Below are 22002 nucleotides of genomic sequence, written 5' to 3' on the forward strand. Positions count from 1 at the left end.
GAAGACTCTTGAGAGTCCCTTGGACTGCAGGGAGATCCAACCAGTCCATTCTGAAGGAGATCAGCCCTGGGATTTCTTTGGAGGGAATGATGCTGAAGCTGAAACTCCAGTACTTTGGCCCCCTCATGCGAAGAGTTGACTCATTGGAAAAGACTCTGATGCTGGGAGGGATTAGGGGCAGGAGGAGAAGGGGACGACAGAGGATGAGATGGCTGGATGGCATCACTGACTTGATGGACATGAGTCTGAGTGAACTGCGGGAGTTGGTGATGGACAGGGAGGCCTGGCGTGCTGCGATTCATGGGGTCTCAAAGAGTCGGACACGACTGAGTGACTGAACTGAACTTCTGCCCTAGCTGTGCTCCCAACCATCTTATTCTGCCTAGATTGAGGAACATGGACTGGAAAAATGTAAGAGGATGTTCAAGGAAAGGGGTTCCCCAAAATTTCTCAAGGGCTCTCATAATTTAATATTTTCTCATGAAATCCCCCTATCCAGAATTGTATTAAGCCCCAAATCCTTTAGTCTGGAAATACCCTTCATACCTTTTCTTTGTAAGTTACAGTTTAAGTCTCTCTTGCCTTTAGTCCAGAGCATCTTCTAGGTAGATTATCCTTCACCAGCAGCTTTGTTATCTCACTGGAGAACCCAAGGTTAATGCTGCATCCAAGGCCATGACCTTTGTATTTTCCAGCTCATCATCTCTACAAATATGACTCAGTAATTGGTCTTCTTTTTCTTTAGAGAGATTTTTTTTTTTTTTTAAGTGAAGCACCATTTTAAAATGTGTAATTCAGGTGTGGATACCTCCTCACTATTTATAGACTTAATTATAGATTGTAAAACTAACTATAATCTCTATGGTGTTTCCCTCTGAAATTGCTCCAGATAGTCTCCATTAAATTTCACTACATCTTTGTGAAGTTTGGCCAGAAGATCAATTCTTTTGCTTTAATAGAAAGAAGAGAAGGAAAGTGGTTTGTCCAAGGTCAATCACCCAATTAGCACTGAAACCTTACCTAAAGGCCAGGTCATGTGATCCCTGCTTCTGTGCTCTATCAGGAAACCGTGTTGTCCCCAGACCCTGTGGTGGTGCCAGTTCAGCTGAAGCAGGCGGACCTCCCCTGAGGTACTCGGCCAGACAGAGAGCATGTAGCCCACCATAGGGGCCACTCTGTCCTCACCCTCAGGCCAGACAGCAGCATCGCTAAATAGATTACATAGTACCGTACTGCACTGTACCATGCTATATATAGATACATCACACCATAGTAGCTACTCCCAGTGAATCACAGGCTTCCTGATCCATTGCTCTTTGGAGCTATTGGTTCTATTTCTTGGGCTTTTGATTCCTTCTCTGAAATGTCCCTCACTTCAGAAAAGAAAAAAAAAAAGGCCATTGTTGTAGGTGAGTGGCTATCTCAATTTGCTTTCTGCTAGTGAAATTTTGAGAGTCTAAATGTCCTCATGCAATCTGAACAATGTTAGTGCCTCTAAATGGAAGCTGGTGGCTTTTATGCTTGGGTAAAACATTTACTTAAATTTCTTAGAAGCCCTTTTACCTAGTCGAAAGGCATTTCTCGACACTACTCTAAATCGTTTGTAGATCTTAATTTTTTTTATAGCCATGTTTTTGATTTGGTCATCACCATTAAGAATTTTACTGCATGGTGAAGTGGGATGTGAGAAAGTTTTATTTTCTCAGTTGGTACTGAGGCTTTTAAATTCCCTCTAAATTCTGCTTTAAAACTAAATCTTGAATAGAGAACAAGATGGCAGAGGAGTAGGTGAACGTGGAGTACATCTCTTTCCACAGATACATCAGGAACATACCTTCAGACACAGAAGTGCATGAAGAACACCAGCTGAGAGCAGACAGGAGTACCTGACCAGCAGAAAAGAATATACAGACCCATGCAAAACTCGGTAGGATGAAGAAACTAAGGAGAAAAACAGGAATGTTAGTAGACTGAACCTGCCCTCGGTGGGTGAGGGAACTGAAGCAGGGGTCTGATCCCCATGTCGGGGCCATTGTCTGAGTCAGAGGAGAAACATTTAAGGCTGAGAGTGAAACAGCAGATCTGTGGCAGCCTAAATGGAACGAGAATCAGATGGTCCAAGCTGCAGCCATACATACCCTAACTGCACAGTGGCTGGGAGCTGAAGTTTAGGGATTGTGGAGCAATCCCTGGTGAGGGCTGCTGTTGACTGCAGAGAGAAGGATCAAGGGGATGTGAGGAAGGAGATCGTGGTGGGAAATGCCTGTGGCGGAAAACCCAGCAGCCATGGAAGCAACGTGATACTAATGAGTCATGCAAAGGGAGCGCAGCCATCACCATAGCCTCTCTCTCTCTCCACACTCCAGCATGGGCAACTGAACAATAGAGAGGCTGGACCATTAAACGCCTGATGAACTGAACTACAGAGTAGTTCACCCACCCAGGGTGCCCCTTTAACTGCTTGACATGCCGATCTACAGAGTAGGACCCTGGGGGGGAGCTGCAGGGGCCCTCTATGTGCCTGATGTGCTGAACAACAGAGAAGGACGCCAGGCAAGGAAGCCCTCTAAGTGACTGAATGGGGGGAGCTATGGAGAAAGACTGGCCAAAGAGGCCTTCTGATTGCCAGCTACAAGAGGCTCGAAAAAAGACTCTGATAGGGCCATAACTCCTGCAGCAGAGGCAGTCCGTGTCCCTGCATACGGCCAGGGTCCCCACAAGCCAAGCAGCTGCGCCACCTTCACCCTCAACTCTCACTGGGGCAGAGCTGCCACAGGCAAAAAAAGTCTTGTGCCTATGCACACGCTCAGGGTTGCTTTGGTAGTGTCCGACTCTTTGTGACCCTGTGGACTGTGGCCTGCCAGGCTTCTCTGTCAGGGAGGGGGTTCTCCAGGCAAGAATACTGGAGCGTATGGGTCAATACTGGTTGCCATATCCTTCTAGAACACTATATTTCCTGCTGCCCTAGCCACCAACTCCCCTGAGTACCTGGTGCTGCCAGAACCCCTGCAACCCAAGCAGCTGTACCACCTCCACACCTGGCCCTCACAGAGGCAAACCCAGTCCTCTAGGGCAACCTCAGGAGCAAACCCCAGTGGACAACCCACATGCAGAGATGGAAATAAAACTGCAATTGAAATCCAGGGGCAGTGTGACTAAGGAAGAAAACCCAAAACCCTCCCACTAGCTGTACAAGCTGCAGATTAAATTCACATGATCAACTAGGCAGACTCTGTGTCTGTGGAACAGAGAAGGTCACTAAGAGCTCCCACAAAAGAAAATGTACTAGTTCTGATAGCTGTGGACATTGGAGGCAAGAACAGAGGAGTAAGAACAGATTAGAATCTGAGATGCCCACTGTTTATAATAGCCAGGACATGGAAGCAACCTAGATGTCCATCAGCACACAAATGGATAAGAAAGCTGTGGTACATATACACAATAGAGTATTATTCAGCCATTAAAAAGAATATATTTGAATCAGTTCTAATGAGGTGGATGAAACTGGAGCCTATTATACAGAGTGAAGTAAGCCAGAAAGAAAAACACCAATATAGTATACTAATGCATATATATGGAATTGGTATATATAAGAAAGATGGTATTGATAATCCTGTATGCGAGACAGCAAAAGAGACACAGATATATAGAACAGTCTTTTGGACTCTGAGGGAGAGGGCGAGGGTGGGATGATTTGGGAGAATGGCATTGAAACATGTATAATATCATATGTGAAATGAATCACCAGTCCAGGTTCGATGCATGATACAGGATGCTCGGGGCTGGTGCACTGGGATGACCCAGAGGGATGGTATGGGGAGGGAGGTGGGAGGGGGGTTCAGGATGGGGAACACGTGTACACCCGTGGCAGATTCATGTGGATGTATGGCAAAACCAATACAATATTGTAGAGTAATTAGCCTCCAACTAAAATACATAAATTTATATTAAAAAAATAGGATCATCTTTTAGTATTTGGACATTGTTGAAAAGACTATTGTTTCTCCATTAAATTAATTGCCTTTGAAAAAAAGAAAAAAAGAATCTGAGCTGCCCCCAGGTCAGCACAGTGTTGGAGGGCATCCTAGGAAGGTGAGGTGGACTGTGACTCCCAGCGAGGGAAAGGACTCTGATAGCAGTGACACAAGAAAAACATTCATTATTCTTATGTTTTGACTTGTTCTGTAGATTCTTTTGCTTTTTGTTTGTTTGTTTGTTTTCCTCCCCCCGCCCCATTGTAGTTATCGATTTTATTGGCACTATGAAATCTAATTAAGCTTTTGAGTTTTTTTTTTTCTTTTTTTTCTCAGTCACATTTTTTATTGTTATTATAAACTTCTGCCTCTATGTTGGGCTTTTGCAGTTTTGGGGAGTTTTTTTATTTTCTCTTTTTTTAATTTTAATTTTTCAAACCTATTATTATTTTTTCTACATTTATTCCTTTGCTTTTCCTACTGTTCTTTTACCCTTGCAGTTAATCTTTGATATATAAAAATCTTCTTTATGTACCTCTCTTTAACTTTGTATATCTATTCTTTCTTTCATCTCTTTCTTTCCTTTAGCCTCAACATATTTGTTAGTTTTCTTGTCATTGCTTTATTCCTCAATTGGCATCTTGCATTAGTTTTGCTTTCCAGTTTGTGCTATAGTTAGTTTTGTTCTGATAGACATAATTTTTGGTTCCCTTTGTTCACCAGGTCAATATATTGTACTTTATTTTTGTTGGAATGCTTTTATTTTGCTTATGGGTGTATAATGATAGTGTGATCACTCACCTAGAGCCAGACATCCTGGAATGTGAAGTCAAGGGGGCCTTAGGAAGCATCACTATGAACAAAGCTTGTGGAGGAGATGGAATTCCAGTTGGGCTATTTCAAATCCTGGAAGATGATGCTGTGAAAGTGCTGCACTCAATATGCCAGCAAATTTGGAAAACTCAGTAGTGGCCACAGGACTAGAAAAGGTCAGTTTTCATTCCAATCCCAAAGAAAGGCGATGCCAAAGAATGCTCAAACTACCACACAATTGAATTCATTTCACATGCTAGTAAAGTAATGCTCAAAATTCTCCAAGCCAGGCTTCAGCAATACGTGAACTGTGAACTTCCAGATGTTAAAGCTGGTTTTAGGAAAGACAGAGGAACCAGAGATCAAATTGTCAACATCCGCTGGATCATTAAAAAAGCAAGAGAGATCCGGAAAAATATCTATTTCTGCTTTATTGACTGTGCCAATGCCTATGACTGTGTGGATCACAATAAACTGTGGAAAATTCTGAAAGAGATGGGAATACCAGACCACCTGACCTGCCTCTTGAGAAATCTGTATGCAGGTCAGGAAGCAACAGTTAGAACTGGACATGGAACAACAGACTGGTTCCAAATAGGAAAAGGAGTATGTCAAGGCTGTATATTGTCACCCTGCTTATTTAACTTATATGCAGAGTACATCATGAGAAATGCTGGGCTGGAGGAAGCACAAGCTGGGATCAAGATTGTCAGGAGAAATATCAATAACCTCAGATATGCATATGATACCACCCTTATGGCAGAAAGCGAAGAAGAATTAAAGAGCCTCTTGATTAAAGTGTAGGAGGAGAGTGAAAAAGTTGTCTTAAAGCTCAACATTCAGAAAACTAAGATCATGAAATCTGGTCCCATCATTTTACGGCAAATAGATGGGGAAAGAGTGGAAACCGTGGCTGAATTTATTTTTCTGGGCTCCAAAATCAGTATAGATGGTGATTGCAGCCATGAAATTAAAAGACGCTTGCTCCTTGGAAGAAAAGCTATGACCAACCTAGACAGCATATTAAAAAGCAGAGACATTACTTTGCCAACAAATGTCTAGTCAAAGCTATGGTTTTTCCAGTAGTCATGTATGGATGTGAGAGTTGGACTATAAAGAAAGCTGAGCACCGAAGAATTGGTGCTTTTGAACTGTGGTGTTGGAGAAGACTCTTGAGAGTCCCTTAGACTGCAAGGAGATCCAACCAGTCTCTTCTGAAGGAGATCAGTCCTGGATGTTCATTGGAAGGACTGATGTTGAAGCTGAAACTCCAATACTTTGGCCACCTGATGGGAAGTGCTGACTCATTTGAAAGACCCTGATTCTGGGAAAGATTGGGGGCAGAAGGAGAAGGGGACAACAGAGGATGAGATGGTTGGGTGGCATCACCGACTCAATGGACGTGGGTCTGGGTGGACTCTGGGAGTTGGTGATGGACAGGGAGGCCTGGTCTGCTGCGACTCATGGGGTCACAAAGAGTCGGACACAACTGAGCGACTGAACTGAATTGAACTGAACTGTATATGTGTATATTCAGTCACACATTTTATTGTTGTTATAAACCTCTCCTTCTATGCTGGGCCTTTGCAGTTCTGTGGAGCTTTCCTTTTTCAAATCTCACTTAATGCCACAATAATTGGAATCTTCGTTCCTGACCAGAGATCAAGCCCTGAGCCTTTGGAGTGGGAGCACTGACTCCAAGACCCTAGACTACCAGAAAGCTTACCCTAGGGAGTATCAAATAGTGAGAACTCACACAAAGGAAACCACTGGCATATAGGACCCAGCATCACCCAGCTACCAGTAGCACCCTGTGCAGGGCACCTCATCTAAACAACAAACAAAACAAAAATACAAACCCAATCATCAGCAGACAGGATTACCACCTCACTCAGCCTGGCTCACCAGAGGAAAAACAAACAAACAAACAAAAACTCAGCACAAATCTCACCCTATAAGAAGCTTACACAAACCACCGGACCAACCTTAGGTGGGCAGAAATCAAAAGGAAGAAAGAATTCTTCTTTTTGGAGCCTGGGAATAGGAGACCTCAAACAATAAGTTAAAAAATAAATAATGAAAAAGCAGAGAAGTGCTACACAAATGAAGGAGCAAACTATAAACATAGAAGTCCAAATAAATGAAGAGGAAATAGACAAACTACCAGAAAAAAATTCAAAATAATGATAGTAAAGATGATCAAAAACCTTGAAAGCAAAATGGAGAAAATGCAAGAATCGATTAACAAAGACCTAGAAGAATTAAAGAATAAACATACATACAACACAATTAATGAAATTAATAGCAGAATATCTGAAGCAGAAGAATGAATCAGTGAGCTGGAAGATAGAATGGTAGAAATAACTTCTGAAGAGCAGAATAAAGTAAAAAAAGAAAGAAAGAAAAGAACTGAGGATAGTCTCAGAGACCTCTGGGACAATATCAAATGCACCAACATTCGAATTATAGAGGTCCCAGAAGAAGAAGCACCACTCCAGTACTCTTGCCTGGAAAATCCCATGGACGGAGGAGCCTGGTAGGCTGCAGTCCATGGGGCCTTGAAGAGTTGGACACGACTGAGCGACTTCACTTTCACTTTTTACTTTCCTGCATTGGAGAAGGAAATGGCAACCCACTCCAGTGTTCTTGCCTGGAGAATCCCAGGGATGGCGGAGTCTGGTGGGCTGCTGTCTGTGGGGTCGCACAGAGTCAGACACGACTGAAGCAGCTTAGCAGCAGCAGCAGCAGAAGAAGAAGAAAAGAAAAACAAAGGGTAAGAGAAAATTTTTGAAGAGACCATAGTTGAAAATTTTCCCAACATAGAAAAGGAAATAGTCAATCAAGTCCAAGAGGCACAGAGTCCCATACAGGATAAACCCAAGGAGAAAGATGCCAAGATACATATTAACCAAACTAACAAAGACTAAACACAAAGAAAGAACATTAAAAGCAGCAAGGGAGAAGCAACAACTAACATACAAGGGAAACCCCATTGCTTAACAGATGATGTTTCAGCAGAAACTCTGCAGGCCAGAAGGGAATGGCAGGATATATTTCAAGTACTGAAAGGGAAAAATCTACAACCAAAGTTACTGTACCTGACAAGGATCTCATTCAAAATTGGTGGAGAAATCAAAAGCTTTTCAGACAAGCAAAAGTTAAGAGAATTCAGTACCACCAGACCAGCTTTACAACAAATGTTAAAAAGACTTATATAGTCAAGAAATACAAGAGAAGAAAAAAAATCTACAAAATCAACCCCACACAATTAAGAAAATGGCAATAGGAACAAATATATCAATAATTACTTTAAATGTAAATGGGTTACATGCTCCAACCAAAAGACACAGACTGGCTGAATGGATACAAAAGCATAAGTTCAGTCACTCAATCATGTCCAACTCTCTGTGACCCCATGAATTGCAGCACGCCAGGCCTCCCTATCCATCACCAACTCCAGGAGTCTACCCAAACCCATGTCCACTGAGTTGGTCATGCCATTCAGCCATCTCATCCTCTGTTGTCCCCTTCTCCTCCTGCCCCCAATCCTTTCCAGTGTTAGGGTCTTTTCCAATGAGTCAACTCTTCTCGTGAGGTGGCCAAAGTATTGGAGTTTCAGCTTCAACATCAGTCCTTCCAATGAACACCCAGGACTGATCTCCATTAGGATGGACTGGTTGGATCTTCTTGCAGTCCAAGGGACTCTCAAAAGTCTTCTCCAAGACCCATATATATGCTGTCTACGAGAAACCCACTTCAGATCAAGTTGCATATAGAATGAAAGTGAGAGGATTAAAAAATATATCCCATGAAAATGGGAAGCAAAAGAAAGCTGGAGTAGCAATCCTCATATCAGATAGAATAGACCTTAAAATAAAGAAGACTACAAGAAATAAGGAAGGACTCTATATAATGATCAAGGGATCAATCCAAGAGGAAGATATAGCAATTGTAAATATCTATGCAGCCAACATAGGAGCACCGAAATACACAGGACAAACACTAACTGACATAAAAGGAGAAATTGACAGTAACACAATAATAGTAGGAGACTTTAACACTCCACCCACACCAATGGACAGATCACCAAAACAGAAAATTAATAAGGAGACACAATTCTTAAATGATACATTGGATGAGATGGATCTCGTTGATATCTTCAGGACATTCCATCAAATGCAGAAGAATACACCTTCTCAAGTGCACATGAAACATTGTCCAGGATAGACCACACCTTGGGTCACAAAAAAAATTAAGTAAATTTTAAAAAATTGAAATCATATCAAGTATCTTCTCTGACCACAATGCTATGAGACTAGATATCAATTACAAGAAAAAAAACTGTAAGAAACAAAAACACATGGAGATTAAACAGCATGTTTCTAAATAACCAACAGGTTACTGAAGAAATCAAAAGGGAAATCAAAAAACTTCTAGAAACAAATGACAGTGAAAACATGACAACTCAAAACCTATCAGTTCAGTTCAGTTTCAGTTCAGTCACTCAGTCGTGTCTGACTCTTTGCAACCCCATGAATTGCAGCACGCCAGGCCTCCCTGTCCATCACCAACTCCCGGAGTTCACTCACACTTGTGTCCATCGAGTCGGTGATTCCATCCAGCCATCTCATCCTCTGTCTTCACCTTCTCCTCCTGCTCTCAATCCCTCCCAGCATCAGGGTCTTTTCCAATGAGTCAACTCTTTGCATGAGGTGGCCAAAATATTGGAGCTTCAGCTTTAGCATCAGTCCTTCCAATGAACACCCAGGACTGATCTCCTTTAGAATGGACTGGCTGGATCTCCTTGCAGTCCAAGGGACTCTCAAGAGTCTTCTTCAACACCACAGTTCAAAACCTATGGGATGCAGCAAAAGCAGTTCTAAGAGGGAAGTTTATAGCAAAACAATCCTACCTCAAGAAACAAGAAAAACATTGAATAGACAACATAACTTTACACCTAAAACAACTGGAAAAAGAAGAAGAAGAACAACAAAAAAAACCCCCAAGATTAGTAGAAGGAAAGAAATCATAATGATCCCAGCAGAAATAATTGAAAAAGAAATGAAAGAAACAATAGCAAAGATTAATAAAACTAAAAGCTGGTTCTTTAAGAAGATAAATAAAATTGACAAGCCTTTAGCCAGAATCATCAAGAAAAAAAGAGAGAAGAATCAAATCAACAAAATTAGAAATGAAAAAGGGAGCTTACAACAGACAATGCAGAATACAAAGGATTATAAGAGACTATTATGAGCAACTCTATGGCAAGAAAATGGATAACCTGGAAGAAATGGACAGATTCTTAGAAATGTTCAATCTTCCAAGACTGAACTGGGAAGAAACAGAAATTATGAACAACCCAATTACAAGCACTGAAATTGAAGCTGTGATAAAAATCTCCCAAAGAACAAAACCCAGGACCAGATGGCTTCACAGGAGAATTCTATCAAACATTTAGAGAAGAGCTAATGCCTACCCTTCTGTTGCTGCTGCTGCTGCTAAGTCGCTTCAGTCGTGTCCGACTCTGTGTGACTCCATAGACTGCAGCCCACCAGGCTCCCCCATCCCTGGGATTCTCCAGGCAAGAACACTGGAGTGGGTTGCCATTTCCTTCTCCAGTGCATGAAAGTGAAAAGTGAAAGTGAAGTCGCTCAGTAGTGCCCAACTCCTAGCGACCCCATGGACTGCAGCCCACCAGGCTACTCCATCCATGGGATTTTCCAGGCAAGAGTACTGGAGTGGGGTGCCATCGCCTTCTCTGGCCTACCCTTCTAAACTCTTTCAAAAAATTGCAGAGGAAGGAACACTTCCAAACTCATTCTACGAGGCCACCATCATCCTGATACCAAACCAGACAAAGACAACACAAAAACAGAAAACTACTGGCCAATATCACTGATGAATATAGATGAAAAAATCCTCAACAAAATTTTAGCAAACAGAATTCAGCAACACATCATAAAGCTCATACACTATGATCAACTTGAGTTTATTCCATGAATGCAAGGATTCTTCAATATACACGAATCAATGTGATGCACCATATTAACAAATTGAAAGATAAAAACCATATGATAATCTCAATAGATGCAGAAAAAGCCTTTGACAAAATTCAGCACCCTTTTATGGTTAAAACTCTTCAAAAAATGGGCATAGAAGGAACCTACCTCAACATAGTAAAGGCCAAATATGATAAGCCTAAGCAAACATTTTTCTCAATAGTGAAAAGTTGAAAGCATTCCCCCTAAGATCAGGAAGAAGACAAGGGTGTCCACTTTCACCACTGTTATTCAACATAGTTCTGGAAGTCCTAGCTACAACAGTCAGAGAAGAAAAAGAAATAAAAGGAATCCAGATCAGAAAAGAAGAAGTAAACTCTTACTGTTTGCAGATGACATGATACTGTACATAGAAAACCCTAAAGACAGTATCAGAAAATTATTAGAGCTAATCGGTGAATTTAGCAAGGTTGCAGGATACAAAATCAATACACATAAATCACTTGTATTTCTATATACTAACAATGAAAAATCAGAAAGAGAAAGGAAGGAATCAATCCCATTCACCATTGCAACAAAAAGAATCAAATATCTAGGAATAAACTTACCTAAGGAGACAAATGGGGAAGGCAATGGCACCCCACTCCAGTACTCTTGCTTGGAAAATCCCATGGATGGAGGAGCCTGGTGGGCTGCAGTCCATGGGGTCGCGAAGAGTCAGATACGACTGAGTGACTTCACTTTCACTTTTCACTTTCATGCATTGGAGAAGGAAATGGCAATCCACTCCAGTGTTCTTGCCTGGAGAATCCCAGGGACGGGGGAGCCTGGTGGGCTGCCGTCTATGGGGTTGCACAGAGTCAGACATGACTGATGCAACTTAGCAGCAGCAGCAGCATGGAGACAAAAGAACTGTACTCAGAAAATTATAGGATACTGATGAAAGAAATCAAGGATGATGTAAACAGATGGAGAGATATTCCATATTCTTGGGTAGGAAGAATCAATATTGTGAAAATGACTAAACTACCAAATGCAATCTACAGATTCAATGCATTCCCTATCAAATTACCAATGGCATTTTTCATAGAACTAGAACAGAAAATTTCACAATTCATATCAAAACACAAAAGACCCTGAATAGCCAAAGCAGTCTTGAGAAAGAAGAATGGAGCTGGAGGAATCAAGCTTCCTGACTTCAGATTAGACTACAAAGCTACAGTCATCAAGACAATATGGTACTGGCACAAAAACAGAAATATAGACCAATGGAACAAGATAGAAAGCCCAGAAATAAACCCATGCACCCATGGGTACCTTATTTTTGACAAAGGAAGCAACAGTATACAGTGGGGCAAGACAGCCTCTCTAATACATGGTGCTGGGAAAACTGGACAGCTACATGTAAAAGAATGAAATTAGAACACTTCCTAATACCATACATAAAGATAAACTCAGAGTGGATTAAAGACCTAAATGTAAGACCAGAAACTGTAAAACTCTTGGAGGGAAACATAGGCAGAACACTTGACGTAAATCAAAGCAAGATCCTCTATGACCCACCTCCTAGAGTAAGGGAAATAAAAACAAAAGTAAATAAGTGGTACCTGATTAAGCTTAAAATCTTTTGCATAGCAAAGGAAACTATAAGCAAGGTGAAGAGACAACCCTAAGAATGGGAGAAAATAATAGCAAATGAAACAACAGACAAAGGGTTAATTTCCAAAATATACAAGAAGCTCCTACAACTCTTTGCTAGAAAAGCAAACAATACAATCAAAAAGTGGGAAAAAGACCTAAACAGACATTTCTCCAAAGAAGACATACAGATGGCTAACAAACACATGAAAAGATGCTCAATGTCACTAATTATTAGAGAAATGTAAATCAAAACTACAGTAAGATATCACCTCACACTGGGCAGAAGGGCCATCATCAAAAAATCTACAAACAATTAATGATCTAGAGAGTGTGGAGAAAAGGGAATGCTCTTGCACTGTTGGTGGGAATATAAATTGATACAGCCACTATGGAAGACGGTATGTACCTTCCTTAAAAAACGAGGAATAAAACCACCATATGACCCAGTGATCCCATTCCTAGGCATATACGCTGAGGAAACCAGTGTTGAAGAAGACACATGTATCCCATTGTTCATTGCAGCACTATTTACGACAGCTAGAACATGGAAGCAACCTAGATGTCCATCAACAGATGAATGGATAAAGAAGTTGTGGTACATATACACAGTGGAATATTACTCAGCCATAAAAACAAATGAATGAGTCAGTTCTAATGAGGTGGATGAATCTAGAACCTATTATACAGAGTGAAGTGAGTCAGAAAGAGAAAGATAAATATCATATTCTAATGCACATATACGGAATATAGAAAAATGGTACTGAAGAACTTATTTACAGGGCAGCAAGGGAGAAACAGACATAGAGAATAGACTTACGGACATGGAGAGAAGGGAGGAGAGGGTGAGATGTATGGAAAGAGTAACATGGAAACTTACATTACCGTATGTAAAATATATAGCCAACAGGAATTTGCTGTATGGCTCAGGAAACTCAAACAGGGTCTCTGTATCAACCTAGAGGGGTGCGATGGGGAGGGAGATGGGAGGGAGGTTCAAAAGGGAGGGATGTATACCTATGGCTGATTCATGTTGAGGTTTGATCAGTCAGTTCAGTTCAGTCCCTCAGTCGTGTCTGACTCTTTGCGACCCCATGGACTGCAGCACGCCAGGCCTTCCTGTCCATCACCAACTGCCAGAGTTTACTCAAACTCATGTCCATTGAGTCGGTGATGCCATCCAATCATGAGGTTTGATAGAAAACAACAAAATTCTGTAAAGCAATTATCCTTCAATAAAAAACAAAAATCAAAAAAACTTTGCAATAACAACAACAATAAAAACTAAATTTTCCCTTAATTCATCTTCCTTCTCCCACATCTATGAAAAAGGAATGAAATGTCACTTGGAAGATTGTCTCCTCAGCAAATCCCAAAGCCCATCACGTATTTCCCCTTTTCCAAGTTGTTGCAGGTGTCAGTTTTGTCCACTGCTGTCCTATCTCTAACTCAGGTTGCCACTTTTACAGTTTTGCCATCAGCTCCTTCACTGTTTTTCTAGCTTCTGCTTAGTCTTAAAGCCAAGGTCATATATTTTAACCATTTCTTTCTGCAGCCCTCCACTGTCCACTGTCTTTCACTGTTGAGAAATCTAAAGAGATGTTACATGTCGATGTTTTGAATTTGACCTGACTCTCTTAAGAATCCGTGACTGTTTCATTCTCTTAAAACAATGGTACAATAATCCTACCTTTCTCTATGTTTCTTTGGGCAACACCCCACATCTAGCTTCCAACTGCATCATCAGTATGTTTTACAGCATAAAAACCACCCCAAACTCAGTTGTTTTTAGAACAACTACCTTTTATATGACTTCTAATTTTTGTGGGTCAGCAGTTTGGACTGGGCTCCGTCCCGTGTCTCAGTGGTGGTCACTCCAAGGTCAGAAGGGTATTGAGTTAGGGGCCTCTGCTTCTGGGGTTAGCCAGCTGGGCACCTGAACTAGGGGCCTGACTGGAAAGTGTTCTTCATCATTTGTCAGGCAGGCTCAAACTTTCTCACCAAGGATATGGCACAGGGTGCCAGGAGCATAACGAGGGGGCTCTAATACACAAGAACTTTCTTTTGTTTCTGTTGGCGTCACTTTTGCTGCTGTTCCATTGTCCTAAGTCAGTTACAGTCCAGTGTAGATATAAGATGAGTAGAGAAAGCACTTCTCTGTCATTTTTCATCTCCTGTAGCCCACGAGTTTCCCTTTTCTTTTCCATTTTACCATTACACTTTTGTTAGCCACAACTTCTTAAGAAATGGTGTTTTGCTTTGAGACTATTCTTGCTTGAAAATGTCTTTGTTCTGCTCTTGCTTGATTCATAGTTTGCCTTGGTGTATAATCTAAGTTAGAAATATTTTTCCTGCCTAATTTTGAAGGCATCCCTTCACTGTCCTCTGTCTTCCACTGTTGAGAAATCTAAAGAGATTCTACATGTTGATGTTTTGGATTTGACCTGACTCTCTTAAGAACCTGTGACTCAGTTTCATTCTCTTGAGAAAATGGTACAATAATAATCCTACCTTTCTCCATGTGCTATGTAGAATAACATAGGAAGGTAACATGTATGTGGTGCTTGACAGGGGTCTGGTATGTGGGAATTGGCCCCTAGAATGGTAGTGTAATGCCCCACACTTCCTGTCTTCTATCGGCAATTTTAGAAATGGGAAATGGGGATTGGCAGCTACCAGCCACTCCTCATTACCCCACGCAATGACCCTCTTTAAAGCATCCTCAGAGGGATTTCCCAGGTGGACCAGTAGTTAAGACTTCACCTTCCAATGCAGGCGGTGTGGGTTCGATCCCTGGTGAGGGGAACTAAGATCCCACATGCTGTGTGGCCTAGAAAAAATTTGTGTACCTCTGCACAAAACAAAAGAGCAAAACAACTGGTTGTACTTTGCACCATATGCAAAAGATTAACTAAAAAATGGATCACAGACGTAAGTAAATTTAAAAACCTAAAAGGAATTGAAAAGAAAATCCAAATGAGGATTTTTAAAACATCCTCAGAAATATTTTGCAAATAGATAGACTGAAAAGAAAAAAAAAAAGGTGGTTTTGTCCTACCATTTATGAAGCAATGACAGTGACTCAGCATATGCCTGACAGTGCTTTCGACTAAGCTGCTGGATCCAAAGTGAGAAGACAGGGTTTGGGTCACCTGTCAGTCAAGCTAATGCTGACTCTGTTATGAGAAAATTCACATGATTTTTCTTATCATTGAAGGCATAAACTTTCATTACAGAGGTGATCCCACTAAAAAAAAAAAGCATGAGATGACATTCTTGAGGTCCCACGAAAAGCTGAAAATTGTGATAAAGTATTCATTCCAAACCTTCCACAAGGAAGATGGTTGTCTCCCACTGCTAATAAGTGCTGAATATGCCCTGGAGAAGGGAATGGCTACCCACTCCAGTATTCTGGCCTGGGGAAGTCTGTGAATAGAGGAGCCTGAGGGCTACAGTCCATGGGGTCGCAGAGTTGGACACAACTGAGCAATGAACACTTCCACTATGGGAGAATTAGGGAAGTTGATCCAATATGAGATTTTATTATTTTATTATTATTATTATTATTATTTTTTTTTTTTTTACTTTACGATATTGTATTGGTTTTGCCATACATCAACATGCATCCGCCACAGGTGTACATGTGTTCCCCATCCTGAACCCCCCTCCCACCTCCCTCCCCATACCATCCCTCTGGGTCATCCCAGTGCACCAGCCCCAAGCTTCCTGTATCCTGCATCGAACCTTACTCTACATTTTCCCCTGGTGCTCTTCCTCCAACAATTCAGGTGATAAAGAGGTGTTTAAAAATGACAGAGCATCTCTTTATCATGCAAACATGAATATAAAATATGAATAAAATTCAATCGTAAGTTATAAATTAGAGAAAAATAAAAAACATTAAAATTGTTCTGAAAACTCCACTTTTCTCTGAGGAAATTAACCTTGCAAAAACATTCCCTTTTCCTTTCAGAAAAGAATTTATTTTTTGCTGAAACAGATGGGAAATCAGAAAATACTTTAAAATGAATTTTAATTTTAAGCATATATATCTCCTTGTTTACCATAGATATTCTGTGAATTTAAAGAGGAGTATAAGGTCTCAGTGAAGATCCCACAAACATACAAAGCAGAAAGACGTGGCAAAAAGGAATTTTTATTTAAAAAGAATGTTGTTTTTAGACAATCATCACTGTTACTTGTGTGCTTGCTAATTTTTCATTATCTAAATACAAACATATTACATTTATTAAAAGTCTCAGATCAAGACTGATACTGTTCCCTCTTGACCAGGTTCATGAAATAAAATAATAAGCAAAATAATATTAGGGCTCCAGCCACACTTCTGACAGCTAATTTGGAACTCAACATCTACCTGACATTTGCCAGCATTTAGAGAAACCAATCTCTGTTTAACTGCCTCTGGCCTTATTTGTGAGTTGAAGCCCACTAATTCATCCTCCAAGTTAAAAAAATTTACTATTTTTTAAATGAAAGACTGACAGATAAACAGAAAGACACAAATACTTATAACCAATCATTATATTTAGTTATTTGTTAATAATTTTTTAAGTTGATATGTTGTATTTTCATTTTTGTTCAGTTCAAGAAATTTTCTTTCTTTCTTTTTTTTTTTTGGCTGCATGGCGTGAGGGATCTTAGTTCTCCCACCAGCCCCCTGCAGTGCAAGCAAGAAGTCAGTCCTAACCACGGGATACCCAGGAAAATCCCACTTACAACTAATTATAGTAAAAGGTCACTTATCATAAGCGCTATAAACAAAGCATACATGATCTGTAGTTACAGGGCCCTTCAATAGCTCTCTTTTAACCTGGGCTCAGACATTTGATGAAATTATGAACCTGACAGACAGAAGCTTTCAGAGGCGGGGTCTGCTGTCTGTGGGAATCTCATGACTCAGCACTGGGCTGGATTTTCTTGTGGGGCTGGGACCAGCCAGGTAATGCGCCACTGTGTTTGCTTTCCTGCCTTTCCAAAAAATTTTAAAGCTCTGTATTGAATTTGTTACCATACTGCTTCTGTTTTATGTTTTGGCTTTTTGGCTGCGAAGCATGTGGGATGTTAGCTCCCAAACCAGGGATCAAAACTGCACCTCTTGCACTGGAAGGCGAAGTCTTAGACGCTTGGCCACCAGGAACATCTCTTGCCTTTCCTACTTTACTCCTACTTTTCTCTTATACTTCCTGCCCTGCTATGGTGCCCCACACCCTCCAACAGAGTGGGGAATGGCTTTGGCTCTGCTTCTTGGGGACCTGGGCTAGGACATGGGACTATCTTTCTTCTCCCCAGGGTTCCCGCTGGGTCCTTTGTCTTGTCACAACTTCCATTCTACCAGGGAGACATCATCTACTGTCAAAATTTCTGTTATGTAACAAACCATTTTATATGTATAAAATGATAAGATGTAATCTGATGATTCCTGGATCTCCACCTCCAGGGAGCCAGGTCTAATGGGATCTCTGTCCTTGGAAAATTTACAGGTATTTCCAACTCAACATCCACCGCACTTATCCATGAGCCAAACCCAAACTGCTCTCCCTTGGCGTTTCCCTTCTCAGTGAATGACATCACCATGCATCCAGATGTCTTCATCAGAAAGCTGGAATCCTCATTCCCTCTCTCGCTCTTACTGTTCACTATTTACACCAGGTGTCCCATCAGGACTCGACAATTCTATGTCTAAATGCACTTTAACCTCCTCTGCGTGATCGCACCTCCACTGCCACGGGTTCGCTAAGCCATCTTTCTACTGCTCCTGCAACCCTCCAGCACATTCTTGAGAAGGTAATCCCTGTAAAACACATCTCTCAAAGGCTTTTTGTTGTCCTTATATAAATATTCTTTAACGTTATGGAGTCTGCACTTACCTTCTATCTACATTTTCAGGTTCATTTCTCATCTCTCAACAATCTAAGGGTCTGGGTTCCATCTCTGCTGAACTTTTATTTCTTTAGGATCTCATGCTCTTTCTCACCTCTGAATCTTCACATAAGCTATTTCCTCTGCTTCAGACAGTCTCTCTCATCTTCACATTGCTAACTTCTACTCATCCTTCAGGTCTCAGCCTAGATATCACTTCCCTCAGGAAGCCCTCCTGAGATCCCCACTCTTTCCCCCAGTTTAGGTCAAGTGTTCCTGCTCTGGGGCCCAGGACCCTGGCACCGAGTCCCTCCCACCCAAGGGTGGTAGTGGCTTCCTGCTCTTTCTGGGTAGCTAATGTCTGGGTTCCTTCCCTCTCATTTTGTTTACCAGATTCTGTCATTCCTTATGTAACTCTTTCTATGTGATGGATTTCCTCTGTTGCAAATACTCCCAGTGTTTTCTACTTCATGGCTAGTTCTAAGTACTTAGTTTCTAACATGTGACTCACACGGTAAAGAATCTGGCTGCAGTGCAGGAGACCTGGGTTTGATCCCTGGATTGGGAAGATTCCCTGGATAAGGGAATGGCTACCCACTCCAGTATTCTTGCCTGGAGAATTCCATGGACAAAGGAGCCTGGTGGGCTACAGTCCATGGGGTCTCAAAGAGTTGGACACAACTTAGTGACTGAACAACGACAGCAGAGCACTAAAGTCCATTTCCAGGGTGATTTCTGAGGAACATAGTATAACTCTGCACCTGTACGTATGCATTCATTGCCCTGGAGCTCTTCATCAGAGGGTATGTTTAATTGTCCTGCCCCTTCTGTAGAGGGGTTGGGGCTCGGTCTACCTTGCTCGTAACTGCTTTCCGCAAAACCTGGCACAGTGATTGGCTTAAAAATATGTCTAACGTATAAACACGTTTGTAAATGTTTTTGTCTTCTCACATTTGTACAAGTCTAGAGCATCCAGCTTTCTTTCCCTAGAATTTCAGGAAGCTGGTATGTGCTCTCATGCCTTTGCAGATTGTTTTAACCGCTTTCCCTACAGAATTACATGAGATAGCATTATAATGACTTTTCACACACTAAATTTTTTTAGCTAGATTTTATCATCAAATACTAAGAAATATGTCAGATAGATGTGAATGAAGTTGTTATTACATGTTTCAAACTTTGCTTTCTGTCTTACATTCTGGTTCTGTTGGAATATAAAACCTAAAACCTACAGTCTTCAAGAATTTATTTCACTGCAAATGGGTAAACCAGACACTCATCTTTATTGTCTGCCAGGACTTGCCATGTGTGCACAGAGAGCCCAGCTTAATTTTAGCTGGGCTAAAATTAAAATTAGCAACAAGATAAACATGAGAGATTCATCATTTATAACTTTAAAATAAGCTTATTGAAAGGCTATAGATTATGATGTACTTGGATATTCTCGCTAAATCAAGTGAAAAATGAAATTAAATTTGTTTTTTCCAGAAACTTTAAACAGAAGGGAGAGTCAGTAAAATTAGAATGAAACATTTGTGAATGTGCTTTGGGAAACAGTTTTGGTTGAGTATATGATTTTGTTATTATCCACTAGCAAAATTTAACATTAAAGATAGTAAGAAGCAGCACACTTCAGTCATAAACCATTCATTCATAAATTATTTGGCCTTTTAATTTCTGACTTGAAAGTTTAATTAAGCATTCAACACTTTCTAATGTGTTCAATTAATTTTATCAAAACCTTGTATTCAAATTATTTTGTCAGTATAATCATGGCTACATCAGGCTAAAAAGAAATGATTTTAAAACTGCTTCATGCAAGTCATGAAACACACAAAAAAGTTCTCACCTCTCAACAGGATGAGAATAAGAAGAACTATAATTATGTGGTTGAAAGAGTTTTATTAGGTATAAATGTCATTTAGAAATTTCTAAGAGTGGCCCTAAACTAGGTGGTATGAATTTAAAAAAGCATTAAAATGATACTAATGTAAGAATCATTTAATAATCATTAATGTATTATTTAGTGGATAGTCATACCTAACAATGAGCAAATTTGTAGAGCATTTTAAAAGGCATGTTTATAGAACACTGTTAATACTCATGTAAATAAATATTAATTGTGAAGAATAGACCTCAAGAAGTGTTAAATATATTTAGAAAAGAGAGAGCAAGGGCTAAGTGAAAATTGCTCATTTTGGTTAAAAAACAATCTTTAATCAGAACTATGTATATAAATAACATAGTCAAGAGTCAAGATACTTTCAAAATGTGATTTTACTAGTGAATATTAGGACAAGCAGTGTTTTTATTCTACCCTCTTCTACAAGAAATACTGGTAATTACAAATAATCAAGTGGAATTATTATTAGACAGAAATGGTATATGCAGGGACGATGCAGGTTATTTATGTCATATTACAATTTAAATACACATCTTGAAACACCTGACAATCAATATTTCCTCCAGAATTTTCATTAAGCCAATCTGTTTAAAATGCAACTTTTTAATTTAACTTTTAGTAAATTCAACCGCTTTATCTTCCCAGTGATGGACCATGAGTATCTGATCAGAAATAGACAACAATATTTCTCACTCTGATCACTGTTTAAAAATCCTTTTTTTCCAGAAAAAAAATTTTTTTCTTCTGGAGAAAAATGTATGTGTGTGTGTATATATATATATCTGACATTATATATATATATGACATTACTGTATATATCTAACATTAATATATCAAGAATACATTCTAACATTCTTCATGACTCCTGCCAAAGCCTCAGTTTACAGTCACCTCTATGAAAGATTTCTAATTTGGATGTTCACCTAGAAAGACTCAGTCACTGGGACCCACCCCAGGGCTCTCTTTGGAGATGCAGCAATCCTTTCTCAGTGCCATGTTAGATACTTGTTCTTTCATGGGTGTCCACAGATTTTTTAAGTTTGTTTGTGGATCTTTATTTTTGTTCACTTTGCTTGTTTTCTTTAGTAGATTCTCAGGTCAATCAGGTTGGTATCTGTGTACATAACCATATGGATGGAGATGATAAACAAGTTGTAGCTTTAGCATAGGGAAAGGAGACTGCAAAATCAGAACAGCAACCCAAATCCTTCACGGGGGGGGTGAAATAGATACATTTTCAGTTCCAAGGGATTCTGGGTAGAGAATCTTAGATCAAGTGGTGTTTTTTTTTTGGTGGGGGGGGAGGCTGCAGAAGGAAGGGGATTGAAAGTCCCTTTTGTGTTGGCATGTCTGGAATCTTTTGCTTCTTCAGTTAGAGTTTCCAGGCATCTCCCCAGCACTAAGACTTCAGGCATAGAAGACTACAGGTGTACATTTTAAACGCATCCATAAACCAGAAGTCTTCCGCAACCTAGATATCTATCGACAGATGAATGTATAAAGAAGATGTGGCATATATGTATATATACACACAAAAATATACAATGGAATATTACTCAGCCATTAAAAAGGAGTGAATTTGAGTCAGTTGTAGTGACATGGATGAACCTAGAGCCTGTTACACAGACTGAAGTAAGTCAGAAAGAGGAAAACAGATATCATATATCAGATATCATATATCTCTTTCATAGAGATGACTGTAAACTGAGGCTTTGGCAGCAGTCATGAAGAATATTAGAATGTATTCTTGATTATATATATATAGTAATGTCATATATATATATGTATGTGCCTA

At 40.2% G+C, this 22002-nt stretch overlaps 1 pseudogene; it reads right to left on the reverse strand.

Moving 5' to 3' along the window:
- LOC104981321 overlaps window positions 1–22002 on the reverse strand; it is a 188055-nt pseudogene that overhangs the window by 84810 nt on the left and 81243 nt on the right.

The sequence above is a fragment of the Bison bison genome, unplaced genomic scaffold (assembly GCF_000754665.1).
Source record: "Bison bison bison isolate TAMUID 2011002044 unplaced genomic scaffold, Bison_UMD1.0 scf7180017858917, whole genome shotgun sequence".
In the NCBI taxonomy this organism is placed as follows: domain Eukaryota; kingdom Metazoa; phylum Chordata; class Mammalia; order Artiodactyla; family Bovidae; genus Bison; species Bison bison.